The sequence below is a fragment of the Falco peregrinus genome, chromosome 5, assembly GCF_023634155.1.
Source record: "Falco peregrinus isolate bFalPer1 chromosome 5, bFalPer1.pri, whole genome shotgun sequence".
Classification (NCBI taxonomy): Eukaryota; Metazoa; Chordata; class Aves; order Falconiformes; family Falconidae; genus Falco; species Falco peregrinus.
In genome coordinates, this window is record NC_073725.1 from 95,894,863 (window position 1) to 95,908,688 (window position 13,826).

A 13,826-nucleotide genomic window follows, 5' to 3' on the forward strand; every position below is an offset into this window, starting at 1 on the left:
ATTTCTTTCTGTCTGTATTACATATTGTTCTGCACCCCTGCAGCAGAAGATCAACATTTCACTGAAATTGTTGTAATTTTACTCTATTAAGGTATTTGGTCAATTGATGTGGAATTAATTCTGAATGCTGTTAGTGGTTTGAGTTAGTAACTTGATCTAAATTAATAAACAAATGTTTTTCTTTTCTCTTGTACCATATGTTGATCCCAATTACATGAACAGAAAGTGGCAGATTGTCATGTTTCTTAAGAGATTACATACTCTTTTGCATAAGAGAGAGTACACAAGATGCAGTAATATACAGGGTAAAAAAAACCCTACACGTGCTGTTTTCTCCCTGTTTTCTCCCTCCTACTTTTTATAAAGATACACTTTAATTATTTTTCTTTTTAATACCCATTGCTCTTACCACCTTGGCATACTTGGTGTGCTCTCGGTAATGCTTAACGAGGAGCTATCCCAAGATAGTAAACAACTTTTTGAATTAGGAAGATGCAGCTAGTTTTAAAATCTCATCTAGGACTGTGTCTCTATGGAAAAGGATGAGAAAAAAGAAAGGATTCAGAAGCTAAAATAGCAGTGGTTACAAATGGTCTTAAAATGCCTTAAGTAAGGAGAACCCATTCAGACAATAGTGAGATTTCTGAAACAAAGAACTGAACTCATTTATTATTCAAACTGAAAATAGATTGATAGACATCAAGATTAAGAAAGTTTATGCTAGAGAACAAAGATGTCTCATCTCCATGGGGTTTTTTTCTTCTTTTTTTTTTCTCCCAAAGACCAAGTTGTTCGTGCTGAACTGAAGAGCCTCGCACTGGCTGGTACTGATAAGCAGCAGTCCTGTGACTTGATTGTTTTTATTAACTCTCTCTGAAAGTCATTCACCATTAAACACGATTAGATTCATTTTGTTGCTTTATTTATGTTTGTACTTGTGAACGTGGTGCCAGTGAAAATGCTTCGGGTGTTGTTGCTGACACTGACCCAGCAGTCACGTTGTGTTACCTTCTTTCTCTGCAGGGTAACAAGAGTGGCCTTTTTGGGTGGCTGTAACTGAAGATTGCTTTACAGGAGCAACTGAAGAAGGTAAATACAAATACTGTTTTGCACACAACTTCTGAAGCATGTCTGAAGGAAGGATCTGATCCTGCAAACCCCAGGAGCGTGCTTTAGTTGCACAAGTAAAAGCTCTTTTGGCAGTGTGGGTAAAGATTGCAGCGCTGGGCTTGGAGCTAAGCTTTTGCAGCTAAGCTTTTGGAGCCACCGCTGTGCCTTAAACCTGTGTTTTGCCTGGGAAGCCAGTGGTTTAGGAATCCTGTTGCATTTCAGGAGCAAGGCCACAAAGATGCACTTTCTGGCTTTCAGCCATGTTCCGAGAAGGCTGTTTGGTAACCAGACAGAGCCTCTGTGTGAATGGCAAGACTCTGCTCTGGCAGGTCTTGGTGGCCACTTGGCCAAGTCTGTGGCACAGCATCCATGGGCACTGGACTGGGAGCTGCAGCGGCATATTCCCGCAGCCAGGTCCCGTTACTGGCGCAAATCCTTGGGGAGTGGTCAAGTCTGCTTCAGCACTGCTTCATCCCAGGCTGAGACACTTCTGGATTTACAGCAGCATGTCGAGCAGAGCAGGAGAGCAGAATTTAGCTGTTAATTTGATTGCTTATTATCACTGCAAAAATTAAAACACATGCTTTTTAGTCTTTCAGAGCGTAGCGAAAAGGAAAGAAATATCACTTTCTGCAAAATGATTTTTATTTAAAGCAATGTGAAAGTCCCTTGCTTCTAAATTAACTCCTTGCCTCTCTTCTGGTCCAAAGTTTCAAGTTGGAAAGGAATATTAACATCACAAAAGTGGTGATTCACAAAATTAACTTGCAGAAGAGAAGAGTAACGGCAGATCAGTGTTTGGTACTGAAGGGTGTCATCTGACTGAGGTTCATATGGCTGCTTTATAATCACCTTCTTTCAGAAATTAATAGTCGGTTAAGCACCATAGCAACAAGCAACACTGATGTAAGCGTTGAGCAGTGGCTGCTGTTCGCTGTGATGTCAGTGCTCGTTAGTGCTGTTCTCTTGACCTTGTTTGAATATAAAATGGTGATTTCATTTTAAACTTAGAATTTTACAGAATGACTAAATGCATTGGAGTGAATTGGAGCTATTTTTATTTTAAATTTTATTAAAATGTACTTCAAGGGGAAAAAAATGTTCCTGTTCTCTTCTGTTTTAAATTAAAATAGATTTGAGGATGATGTGGGGTTTTTTTTCAGTTCTTTGTTGCCAAAAATATCTATTTAGTGAGGATGAAATTCCTGAAGTTCAAGTGAACATTGCAATCCTTGGCCATGCCAATGGTGTATGTCAGCTGCATGATACATGCCTGTCTTCAAGATTTGAACATTATTCTTATTTTTTTATGGTGGAGCCCAAGAGGTATTAGATGCAGTTCAGCTATTGAAGGAGAAGCAGATCCTGCCGTTGAAGGAGATGGTGGTCCTTGCCTAGCAGCGGTGTTCCCCCTTTGAGCTGCTGTGAGGAACAGAAAAATGTTGTCCCAGGTGCATCAGAGGGCCTCAGAATTAATGGGGTTCTTGTGCAGCCATGGTTCCTGCGTGGCCATGATGCTACATGGCCCAGGAAAATTAGGAATTCTGGTTGTGGTAAAAGCAGAACACAACCTTTAGACTCACCTGAAGCTTGTAGGCTGTCTCCAAAAGCAGACAATATTTTGTATTGCTGCCATCAGGACGCCATGAATGCCAGACACACCCTCTGGAGTGTATCCTTCAGCAGTAAGCAGTTTGGGTGATTCATAGATTATATCACTGGAAAAGACCATTAGATTTTTCAGTCTGATATTCCGAGTATGGTTTATTGAGTCTTACCCCTTACCCCTGGGCAGAGGTGGTAAGTAGGGTTTAGCCAAACTCTCTCTTCTAGAAGCTGATCCAGGCTCATTGGGAAGATCCTGAGCACCAGAGAACTGGGGGTCAGCTACAGTGCGTGCAAGCAGGACATGTGTTCAAGCACATGTTTTCAAACTGCACCACAAATTTTTGACTTGAAAAAATAAGTTGTTCAATGTGTCCTTTAACATTAGGACTTGTTTCTCTGAGAAGGTTTGGCTCTGTCCTGCTTGCACTGCAGTAAGGGGTCCAGTTTTCCACGGAAACCTATTTGCTGCAGGATTGGTCCATGATCTTGCGACATATTTCATAAAATAAACCATAATGAATGATATGTGGTCCAAGAAACTGGATGTCAAATTTCAACTGGGTGAGAATTGAAACTGCTGAGATAATAAACCATGAGAATAGGAGATAGTAATGGAAATAGTGATAGAGTCCTAATTAGAGCAGTGCCACTGAAACAGGGAAGGTTAAGGGTTTGGTTGATTGAGTTTGAGCTCAATTGCTTGATAGCTTAATTTCAGGTGAAATCCCATCTTCTGAGTTAGCAGTTAAGCCGCTCAGTGCAGTTACAGAGCAGGACTCTGTACTCCTTGAGGAGCGGCCGCATGGCCCCAGGCGTCCCAGCACTGCGTGTGAGCCTGGCCTCGGGCATCTGGAGTGGGATACAGCACAGAGCTGGTAAAATAGATTTTTATACCGCGTGTTTTGTTTGCTTTCTTTTTTTCTGAGCTCCAAAGAGCTCTGAATGGAGGCGCGAATAACAGAATAGATACAGCAAGGGGCTTTGATGGTTAAACCTTCAGAGTTAAGATGTTTACATTCTCCTTTATTTAGCACTGCCTAATTATATGCCAGTTTTTCCTCAAAGTAAGAATCTGAATTGAAATGTTTGATTTGGGAAGAAGGGAGGGGAAATGTATTTTTACGGAATGATGGACAATAGTGTTAGTTTTCCAGGAGCAGTCATTTGTTTAAATGTATGTAAAAGCATTTTCAATAATCAAACACCATTCAGTGAGCATTGTAAATCAGGGATAGCTTGCATGCTGAAAAATTGAAAAGTACAAAACATGCTGCTAAAGTTGTACATTATTGATAACAAAAGACACATGCAGACTTTTAAGATAGCAAGATAGAATCCTTTAGAAAACCTTTAACGGAGAAAAAAAAAACACAAAGGATTTAGCGAAGTTGCACTTAGTTTAAAATTTCAAATCCTAATGCTTGTCAGAGTTAAATGCTGATTAAATATTGATAATAAAACAGAAGCTGCCTGCTATAACTCGGAACTGAATGAGGTGATCAACAGAGAAATCTGTGGGTTTGAGCTTTAACTTTTTTTATATGTGTATATTCTCTCCTCTCTTTCTTTCAAGCCAGGAGCAAGGTCAGAAGGACTTTTTCCCCCCCCCCCCTAAGCTCAATACAAAAAATGGATTGAGCAGTTTGTCTATGTGGAAAACAAAATGGTTCTGGGACCAAAACCCCCCATTTTTTTCCCCAGTAGTCCCACCACTTTGTTTCATGAGGAAGGGACATCACTCTGAAACCGTGTTGGCATGTTGCTGGGCCACTTGTTTGCTGACTGTAGCGGGAGGAGCTCCAGGCAAAAGTTGAAAGCCCTGAAACAAACTTTTTCAGAGAAGTTTCTGTTTACGAAGGGCTGAACAGTGCATGCAGTTTCTCCCCAGCACTCTTCCTTGCTAGTGACTTTCCAGAAGTGCTGGCAATGTCCTTACCCCTGTTTTCTGTACCAGCTGGGTGGCAGTGATGCTTGCAAGTCAGGCGGTGGGAAGCTAGTAGGGTGACATTTGCCTTACTGAGTTTGGCACCTTGACTTTTCTTGCTTTTGACTGACTGGTGTGGAAACATATCGCCAAGCAGAAATAGCCATCATTCCTAGAAGATGTGGTGCGCGACTACTTCTGGACATGGTTTCTGTGACTTGGGTGCATTTGTAAGAAAGCCTGTAATAGAGCAGCCAGCCTGGTTCTTGGACATTTTTCTAATGTTCTCTCTGCAACAGGCCCAAATCACGTAAGAGCTGTACTGGAAGCATTTTGCATGAGTACTTGTATCACTCCCAGCAGGAAATGGGGATCTGGGAGACCTCCATTGATGCCTGCTGCTCACTTGCTGGTGGCATGGTAGTCATGCAGCTGGAGTAGTTACTGTCTGTCAGGCCACATCTAAGACTGGATTTATTTACTTTTGGGTTGTTGGGAGACGTTGTAATACCCTACTTGGTAAGACTTTTGAGTTACTCAAACTGAAAGGTACAGTGCAGTGTTACAGTGTTTCCGTAATCTCTAGTAATTACAATATTACCTGCATGTTTTGGGGTAAACCCTAAAAAGGTTGCGCATGGGCCTTTGGAAACATAAACTGCTTGAGGACCATGCTTGTTTGAATGAAAAGTTTAGCCCAGAGATGAGTGAAGCTGTGAGTTTTCTGAAGCAATTGGGTCAAGAAGATGTAGAAAATAGATTAAGACATTTTGGAATAATTTAAAAAGTATTTGAGCAAATCTCATTAATATGGACCACTAGCATGCTGTATTGAAGACTTCAAAGATCTGTCAGAGGAGTTCTTTCTGCGCTATTGTCTGCCAGCATTAGCAATCTCAAGAGAACATGTTTCTTTTGTTTGCTTTTGGCCCATTTAGCTTTGCTTCTTTTTCTTCTTCTTAATGTTCCTTAATGTATTATAAATCTTCAAGTGGGTTGGTAGAAGAGTATGTTTCTTGGTTTTAAGATACTAGCAGATTTTGATGCTCTTACCTGATGCTTTTGGACCAAATCCTTCTGGTCTTCATGAAGACAGCTAAAGTGAGCAAGATTTGGCCAATATTTTGCATAATCCTAGTTTAGGTAGATGCTCAATATGATGTTCAATAAAATGCAAGTGCTGATTTGTATTACTTAGCATGCATTCAGAGTACCATCATCCATTTCAAATCGGTGAAGAACATGAAGCATCAGGCTGAGTGGTTCATTCATACCTCTGGATTTGGAAACCACTAGCCTACTCTGTACCCACAAATCAAACACACTGGGGTATACTGAAAGTGGCCCAACATGTGAAGATTGTAACTGTGGAGTAAATAGCCATAAAGGCTGCACTGGTGTTTGCCAGTTGCTAAAAAGTGCTGTGAGTTCTGTTAAACTAAGCTATCATCAGAGGAGGCCCAACCATCCTCATCTAATGAGTTTCTTGCAAACATGGCTGTATTGGCAAGTGCCATCACGGAGCTCAGGGCTGCAGCATCCCTGCCATGGGCAGGTGTTTGAATTTCTCCCACTAGCCTCTGTGTATGAGGAAATGTAAGCTGTGTGCGTCCTAAGTGGGAGGCACGACATCCCATGCTAGGCACCTGTGAGGGATTTTTGTTGTTGTTGCAGTGATGAGTAGTGCTGTTGAAGCTGGTTGGACTCATCAACCCGAGCCATTTGGGAAAGGGTGCTGTAAAAGCTGTGTTGGGAATATTGGAGCCTGTTCTTGTGCCATCACTGGTCCATGAACAACCTCTCCTCTCTCATCCTGATTGCAGCTTTGCTGCAGACTGTGGCTCAACAGGTAAATTGCTATGTTCTTCCTTTAACTTGGCCTAACTACAGATGCATCAAGGAAGTGGCTCATAATACACCATGCAATGCAGACTATGTGATTTCCAGCCTGGTTCTTCAAGACCAAGCTGGATAATGTGTCAGGAGGATGTGCTGCATTTTATCATAGCTTGAGCAAGGAAAGAATTGAGAATACCATAGGTAGGAACGGCATCAGTCCTCGTTACTCCAGAACGCAGGCACAGGCTACAGGTCGGACAGCTCATGAACTCATGCTCAGTCTCAACCAAAAAAACAAATAGGATGGAAAGATCCAGTTTCAAGGTTTCATTCTGAAGCAGGCAAATAACTCTGAATTAAGAGCTGTGCTGAAACTTGCCGTTGTGCAAGTTGTGCTGCTGGGCCAGTGGATGCAGCGGCAGCTGCCGCTTGCTGGTGCACATAGGCTGATGGGCTTTACTGCACATCACAGCTGTCTGTTAGCATCTTGTAGCTATGCCTGGCTCTCAGCAAAAGGGCCAGAACCGCTTGTAGATGTGCAGGCTTGAAACCTGCCTTTAGAAAACTCCTGTCTCAAAGACAGTGCATGTTCCTATGTTATAAAATCCAGAAATGTGAGAAAATGATACCAGAAATAGATTCTTACTGCCTATTTTGTATTTTATTTGGTCATCTCTAAGGTCATGCCTGTTGCCTTCAACCACACCAGAAGTATGTCTTCCAGCATACTTAAGTTGTTGTCCTACAGCAGTAGCAACCATATTTTACAGTGACTGTTACAAGACCAGTGATGTCAGTGGGCATTACGGGAGGCCACCTTTTTTATTTGGTAGCTCATACTAAAGCCAAGGCATTAAAAAAAAAAAAAAAGTAAGTTTTTGGCCCTGATTGCCTGCCTGTATTTCTCATTGCAACATATGAAAGCATTTTTCACTGCTGCTAATGGCAGGAACTTCAGACGCCACCTCTGAGATGTTTAATTGCTAAGTGTTTCTCTCAGTGCAATCTGTGAATTTTAATTTGGGGCTCTCCCACCTCTGCTGGCTATATACTTTTCAGTGTGTTTTGTGTAATACTGCTTAATTGCTCAAAAGGGTAATTTCTGACTCTGAGCTCACTGTTTATTTTTTTCAGTATGGTAGCACAAACATTTGGATATTTGTAACTAAGACTCTGACGTCATTTCCATTGCAAACCATTAATATCCGTAGTTTATCATACAGCTTTTCAAAATAGGTTTTTGTTGAAATGTGATGATCTCTTTCTATTTTTTAAGTAGAATTTTTATTTTTTTATTTTTTTTAAAAAAAGCATTTTGTGGGTACAAGGTCTGCTTTCTTCCCCTGTCGTACCTTTTTTGTTATTTTTGATAGGCCCTGTTTGTCCATATTAGTTGTAATACAAGTGTTTAATTTAATCTTCTGACATGTTAAGGGTTAGTGGGTCCCACTGATGGAAGGAAATGTCTGTGGAAGGGCACAGCATTTCCTGCTGTTGGGGCACTTCCACCAATGGAACAGTGGTGTGCAGTTGTGACATTAGTAATTGTCTGTAAAGATCTTAGAAATAAAAAGTGCTACATTTGAAAGCCAACAACAGCATAAATCAATAATATAGGCAATGAGACAGTTTCCTTTTTTTTTTTGGGGGGGGGGGAGGGGATATTCTAAATCCTTTTAAATTGGAAAAATGTCATGATGCAGGTATTTTTACAGATTGTGGTTGCTTTATTGCTGTCATCCCCCATTTAAATTTTATTCCAATAACTGGAAAGATAATTTTTATTTGGAAAATTTTGTTTTTAAAACTTTATTGAATGCAAATTGGATGCTGTTAAAAATGTTATTATTGGAAAACAATAGAAAAAATACTTTGGAAAAAGTGCAAATTCTTTCACGTGTTTATCCTCCTTTAAGATCTGATGTCCAATGAGAAAAAAATGTGTGCTTTTGTTGTTTGTTGCCTTTTGTTTTAAGGAGGGAGAGATGATTGCTTTTGGTACTACTTGCTTACAGTGTCCAAAGCTCTGAGCTCAGTTGTGGAGAACATTAAAATAAGCTCACAGGAGGTCTTGTAGAAGTTGTAAGAAATTGTAAGCATGTCTGCTGAGTCAATTACATGAGACAAATTGCCAGGGTAAGACTGCAAGGTTCCAAACTCGTTATTTACTCTCTGCTATCTGTAAAACAATTAATTTCTGCCTTTGATTTCACAACAGATAAATACATGTTTTGGAGGGGGAAAAATATATTAATTAGACAAAATATTATTTAAAACTGAAAGAATTATCTGGATATGTATTCATGTATTTAAAAGGAGTCTGGCCTGTCCTCCTTTTGAAGGTTGAATAATTGAAAGAATATAGTTTAAAAATGGAGACTCTGGCTTTTTAAAATTTCTCCTCTTGAGTGAGACTCAAGTGCATGAGGCAATATTTTTTCTTAGATAATTTGAATTTTAAAAATGCAGTTATTATTTTTAAAAAAGTATACATCTTGAATCTTTGAGAGCATTCATTTTTTTCAGACTTTATTAACCCTGTAGTAAGTTTCTAAAAATTGTGTGAATAGTTCAAATCCAACGTCTGTGTAGTGTAAATCCCACATGTATAGTATGTGCTCACTGGTTCTCTTTTTGTGTAGTTAGCGTTTCATATGTTCATGATATGCAGGCCAGCTGGAGCATTACCGCTTCGTAAGCTGCCATGGTTAACTTGGTTTGAAATACATCCAGATCAGCCATAGTGTTTTCTAGATACTTGATAAGGCCAAGAAGTCCAGAAAAGTCCTTTTCCTCCTTTCCCAGTGCAGATAGAATGGGAGGCTCAGAGAGGAGCTGGGTAAATCGGTTTTACTAGACCCTGCTGTTTGAAACTCATGCTAAACTCCTACAGTGGTTCCCAGCTGGGCAAGATGAGGCAGCGTTGTGGTGCCATGCTACATCACCTGCATCCCAGTGTCACTTACACGCCACCACTTGAGGAACCTGTCTTTGAAATTGCCCTGCCAGAAGCTACTGGAGAGGAAGGCTTTTAGTTACAAGGGGTCTGAGCACCCTCAGTGAGTCTGAAGCCACCGCTGAGAAGAAATTCCATTCTCGCTCTTGTATCTAGAGCACAGGTGTTGAGGCATCAGTGCTAGACACTTGAGGATCCCCGAGGATTGCTGGTATGGAATGAAAGGTTCCTGTGCTGCAGGGGGTTTGTCATGGACAGCGATCGGCAAACGAGGCAGGGACCATCTGCGGGGGTGTCTTGTGCGTTGCTGTGTCAGCACACATCTCTGCTGCCGTGCAGATTCGGGTTGTCTCCAGTCCTACAGGCGTTTAGTGTGGGCCACGAGGTATGACATCTCCTCTGTCCCAGCCCACCTGATCTTACGCACTCCTTACATCAAAGGGGTAGATACATGTGCGCAGCTCTGTGCAACCTGGACAGCTGACAGACTGTTGCAGGGGAGCAAACTTCCTGATTGGTATGTTGCTTGGGAATATTAGCAACTGGTAGGTTTTTGTTGAGATGTTGGGTTTTTATGGAATTTTAGGAAAAACCATTTGTCCCTTAAAGTAAATCTGTGCTTTCCCAGCTCCTTCCCTGTTCCCTGCTGTCCTCTCTGAGGTGGCAGTGGCCGCCTTCAGGTACCACCATACCAGTTGGTTGCATGCAGCAAGGGGAAGCCCTGAGCACTCCCTGCATACTTCACCATCATAAGGCCACATGCCCTCAGTTCCCCACTTGTCTCCTCTCCTGTGTCTCTGTCTTCCCTCTTAGCAAGAGTAGGGCTGTTATCAACTCTGTTATGAGATAGCAGGTATCTGCAGGGGGTGGACCCCAGAGTACCTCCACGTGTGGCTGGGGCCATAGCTGGCCTGGCTCAAGTCTTCTGCTTCCCTGCTGTGGTCATTCCTGGGGCAGCATGCAGTTGGCCAGGCATGAAGTGCCCCAAGAACAAGTGGGACCTTGCCCATCTGGCAGAGGGGATCTGCCCCGAAAAGGTGAAGGAGCATGGAGTTAGGGGTCTTCATCATGCTCGGCCCCAGTGTCTTCATGAAGCACAATGGAGAGCAGGCTACTGGTGATGTGGGAGGAGGTTGTGTGGGAGCCTGTGACGTGCTGGAGGTAGCACCGGTGGGACAAGAAGGTCTTCCCCCAAGAGGAGAGGGAGAGAAAAGTCCAAACAAGCTTTCTGGACATTTGAAACCTTCTCTTTAAAAAACCCCAACATCTGTAAAGAGACTTGCCCAGATTTTGTCCTGTGACACTGACATCCCATGTGGTCACTGCCCGTGAAGAGTGATCTGTGGCATCATCTGGGTAAGACCTTGGTGTATCTGTGCAGAAGAACTAGAGTTTATCATAGTTTTATATTGGGTTTTCCCTCAGCATGTAACTGGATGCATTAATAGTGACATGATCCTGGTGTGACCTGGACTTTAATGGGTTTGAACTTGGAACTGTTCAAACATTAAGAAAAAATCCTCGCTCCCTGCATGTATTCAGCAGCTGCTTTTTATATGCAGAACTCGGAGCTGCAAAGGTTCAATGGTGGTGTATTTTCAACTTTCAGATGAAAAGGACTAAATAACTGCCAAAAAACCTGGGCTATTTCTCTCCTGATGCAGATGTATGACTGCCAGGACATGCATACATCAAAAAGACAACGTGCCTCTGAGCAGTTTAAAACCTACTGCTTTGTTTTGTTTTGCTTGAGGCAAACAAAATGTCAACCCCCTCAATCTTGGGAGAGGGTTTTTGCTGTTAACGTGTGCTTTGTGCAAAGCCTGAGCTCGCGAGTCAGGATTTGGGGTTCATTTTCTACCTCTGCAGCTGACTCACTCCGTGGCATGGGTACTGTTTGTTCTGGACAAAGCTTTCTTGTTTTTTTCTTGACTTTGTACAGTGCCAGCTGTGTGTGGTGTACCAACCAGAATATGCTCTTTATCCTATGTCAAACGTTAACTGTGGCAACAAGACTGTGATGGGATTTTCCCATCTGCAGCTGGAGCCAGATTTGCCCCTTGCACCCCAGAGGGACATTGCGGGTTAGGTTGTTGGGCTGCTGTGTGTTCAGGCAGCTCAGAAAGGTACAAAATTGTTCCTTTAAAAAGACAAAAAGTAACAAACCCAAAGGAAAACAAACAACGAAACCAACCACAACAACAACAAACCAAGCAAACTCTCCCAGGTCTAATTTTTCTGTGGTTTTGGAAAGTGTGTCCCATTCCTCTCCTGCCCAGCCACATACCTAAAGCAGCTTCTTTACCAAGTTTCCGCTTGAAAGGAATTCCATTTACAAAGTTATCAGCTACCTGCAAACAGATGGGCATAAGGGAAGGCCTAATACCAGCTTGACATTAGTGTTTCACGTGGAGCTCTGCAGTAATGATGGAGAAGTTAGTCACCTGCCACCAGAGTCATTCCCGTGGAATGATGATAGAAGCGACCTGGAGTAAAGATGTCTCTTTGGAGAGCTGTTGACAGATTTACTGACCACTGGGTCAGACTAGATTGCCTTTTTTTTTTGGTATTAAGAATTACTATACATTGAGTTTACTTATTAAATTGTTAGCAAGTTTTTGTGGTGTGGTGTGTCCCCATAATGTCAGCAAAGTCACCCTGCCTTACCCCTCTCCTCCCTGGAGCCGGGCCGGACCTCTGCTTTGGGGTATCCATCTCCAGCTCTTTCACAGAGTCATAACAGCATTATGCTTTGTGTATAATACCTTTCTTTTACTAGGGATATAAATCTTCAGTCTATAGATCTTTGGTTCAGATTTTTCTTTAAAACATTAATGAGTGTTATAGGGTTTGGGGGAAAAATTTACACATAATGATGACATTACATAAAGATGTAACAGCTAAAGCATACGTTCTGTTGGTTTGCCTTGTCTTACACGAACATTATTTTTGCACATCACTATTAACAATGCAAACACCCTGAAATGCTAATAGCACTAGTAAGCTTTTAATTCCATGGAATTTATTGCTTGCTGTATTTCCATGAATTTATAACGCTTTGATTCTTAAGAGCCCCATTTAATCAGTTTTGCCTGGCACAGAACATAATAAACAACTTGCTGGTGCTAAAGTGCCACATGGGGGAGGCTGCTAACAAGAAAGTTAAATGCTTCTGCCACTAGCAGTTTCTTCGCTGTATTTTTCATGAGCTGTTACTACCAGTAATGTACTTTGCTAGCTTTAGAGCAGTGGTTAAACACAGTGACAAACCAAACAGCACTCCAGTGCTGTAAACACCCAAAGCAATACCATTTTTGTTCAGGGCTACAGTTTAAATCAGGCTTGAGGCTCAGTATCATTTTATGGTGATCAGTGACTTTTTTTTTTTTTTTAAGGCCTCGTTTTTCTTGATATTTTAATATAAGACTTTCAGGAATGACTAGTGAGTGGTATTTATCAAGAAAAACAGTGTGGGGGGAGAGAGGAAAAAAAAGAATTGAAATACCTTAAAAAACAGCTCTTGTTTGTTTATGCTGCTTGACCATAAAAGTACAAAAAGACTGTCTTAGTAGAAAAATACCAGATTATCAAGTGCTTTAAAACAGAAAATGTCATTTGAGTCTCAAAACTGCACCAACTTTATATAATTACCCTTTTAATTATCCCCAGTGGCTCATGAAATTTGTAAAATAGAGCATTGAGAGTTTGATTTACTTACATGTTGCACTTTAGTGTTATGCTCTTAATGAATATTGTTTAGTACTAATGTCAAGCAGAGATTGCTGAGTGCTATAGAGAGGTGCATGCTGCAGGGCTGGGTATTCAGAGGGGAATTGTGGAAACTCCACCTTAAATGAAGAGTATATAAGTATGTAAAGTGATATGCTATAATTTTTTTTGCCTGAATGGAAACTATCGATTTTATCCTAAGCATACAAAGTAGTTTACTATATTTTCTTTATTTAAGCATGCCAGAGAAATAAACATTTTTGGGGCATTTATTTGGTTCTGTGTCAGCGTATTCCTTGTTACGGAGAATAGTTGTGTCCTTCTGAAGGACCAGAATGTGGAAGCAAGCTCTTTAATTTGCTCTTAAGACTTAACTGGTTTAGCCTACGGTAATGGAAATAACACTAATCAATATTTGATGTGGGGTTTCTGTGGGGTATCCAAATATCATTTATTGCCAAGAAGTTGCTAGAATAAGCTTGGGGGAAACGTAATCTGAAATGTGGTCTAAAAATCCACCTAAACTAAACAGGCATCTTCAAAGGAGAATGGAAACATCAGTGAACAGTAACAGTAAAAAAAAAAATAAAGTGGAGTCTGGAGGGTTAGGTAATAGGCTGTAATAGCTGGTGACCTCTAAGTCATTGGTACAAATCTGAG

The 13,826-nt window shown here is 41.3% G+C and overlaps 1 protein-coding gene across 13 annotated transcripts in view; it reads left to right on the forward strand.

Annotated features, from left to right (window-relative positions):
• Window positions 1–13,826, forward strand: part of FOXP1 (forkhead box P1) — a 391,101-nt gene that overhangs the window by 163,895 nt on the left and 213,380 nt on the right. For all 13 annotated transcript variants that reach the window (XM_055804566.1, XM_055804572.1, XM_055804571.1 and 10 more), the window contains one exon: window positions 1,024–1,089. The gene's annotated coding sequence lies outside the window, so the exon portion shown is untranslated. The remainder of the gene's footprint in view (window positions 1–1,023; window positions 1,090–13,826) is intronic.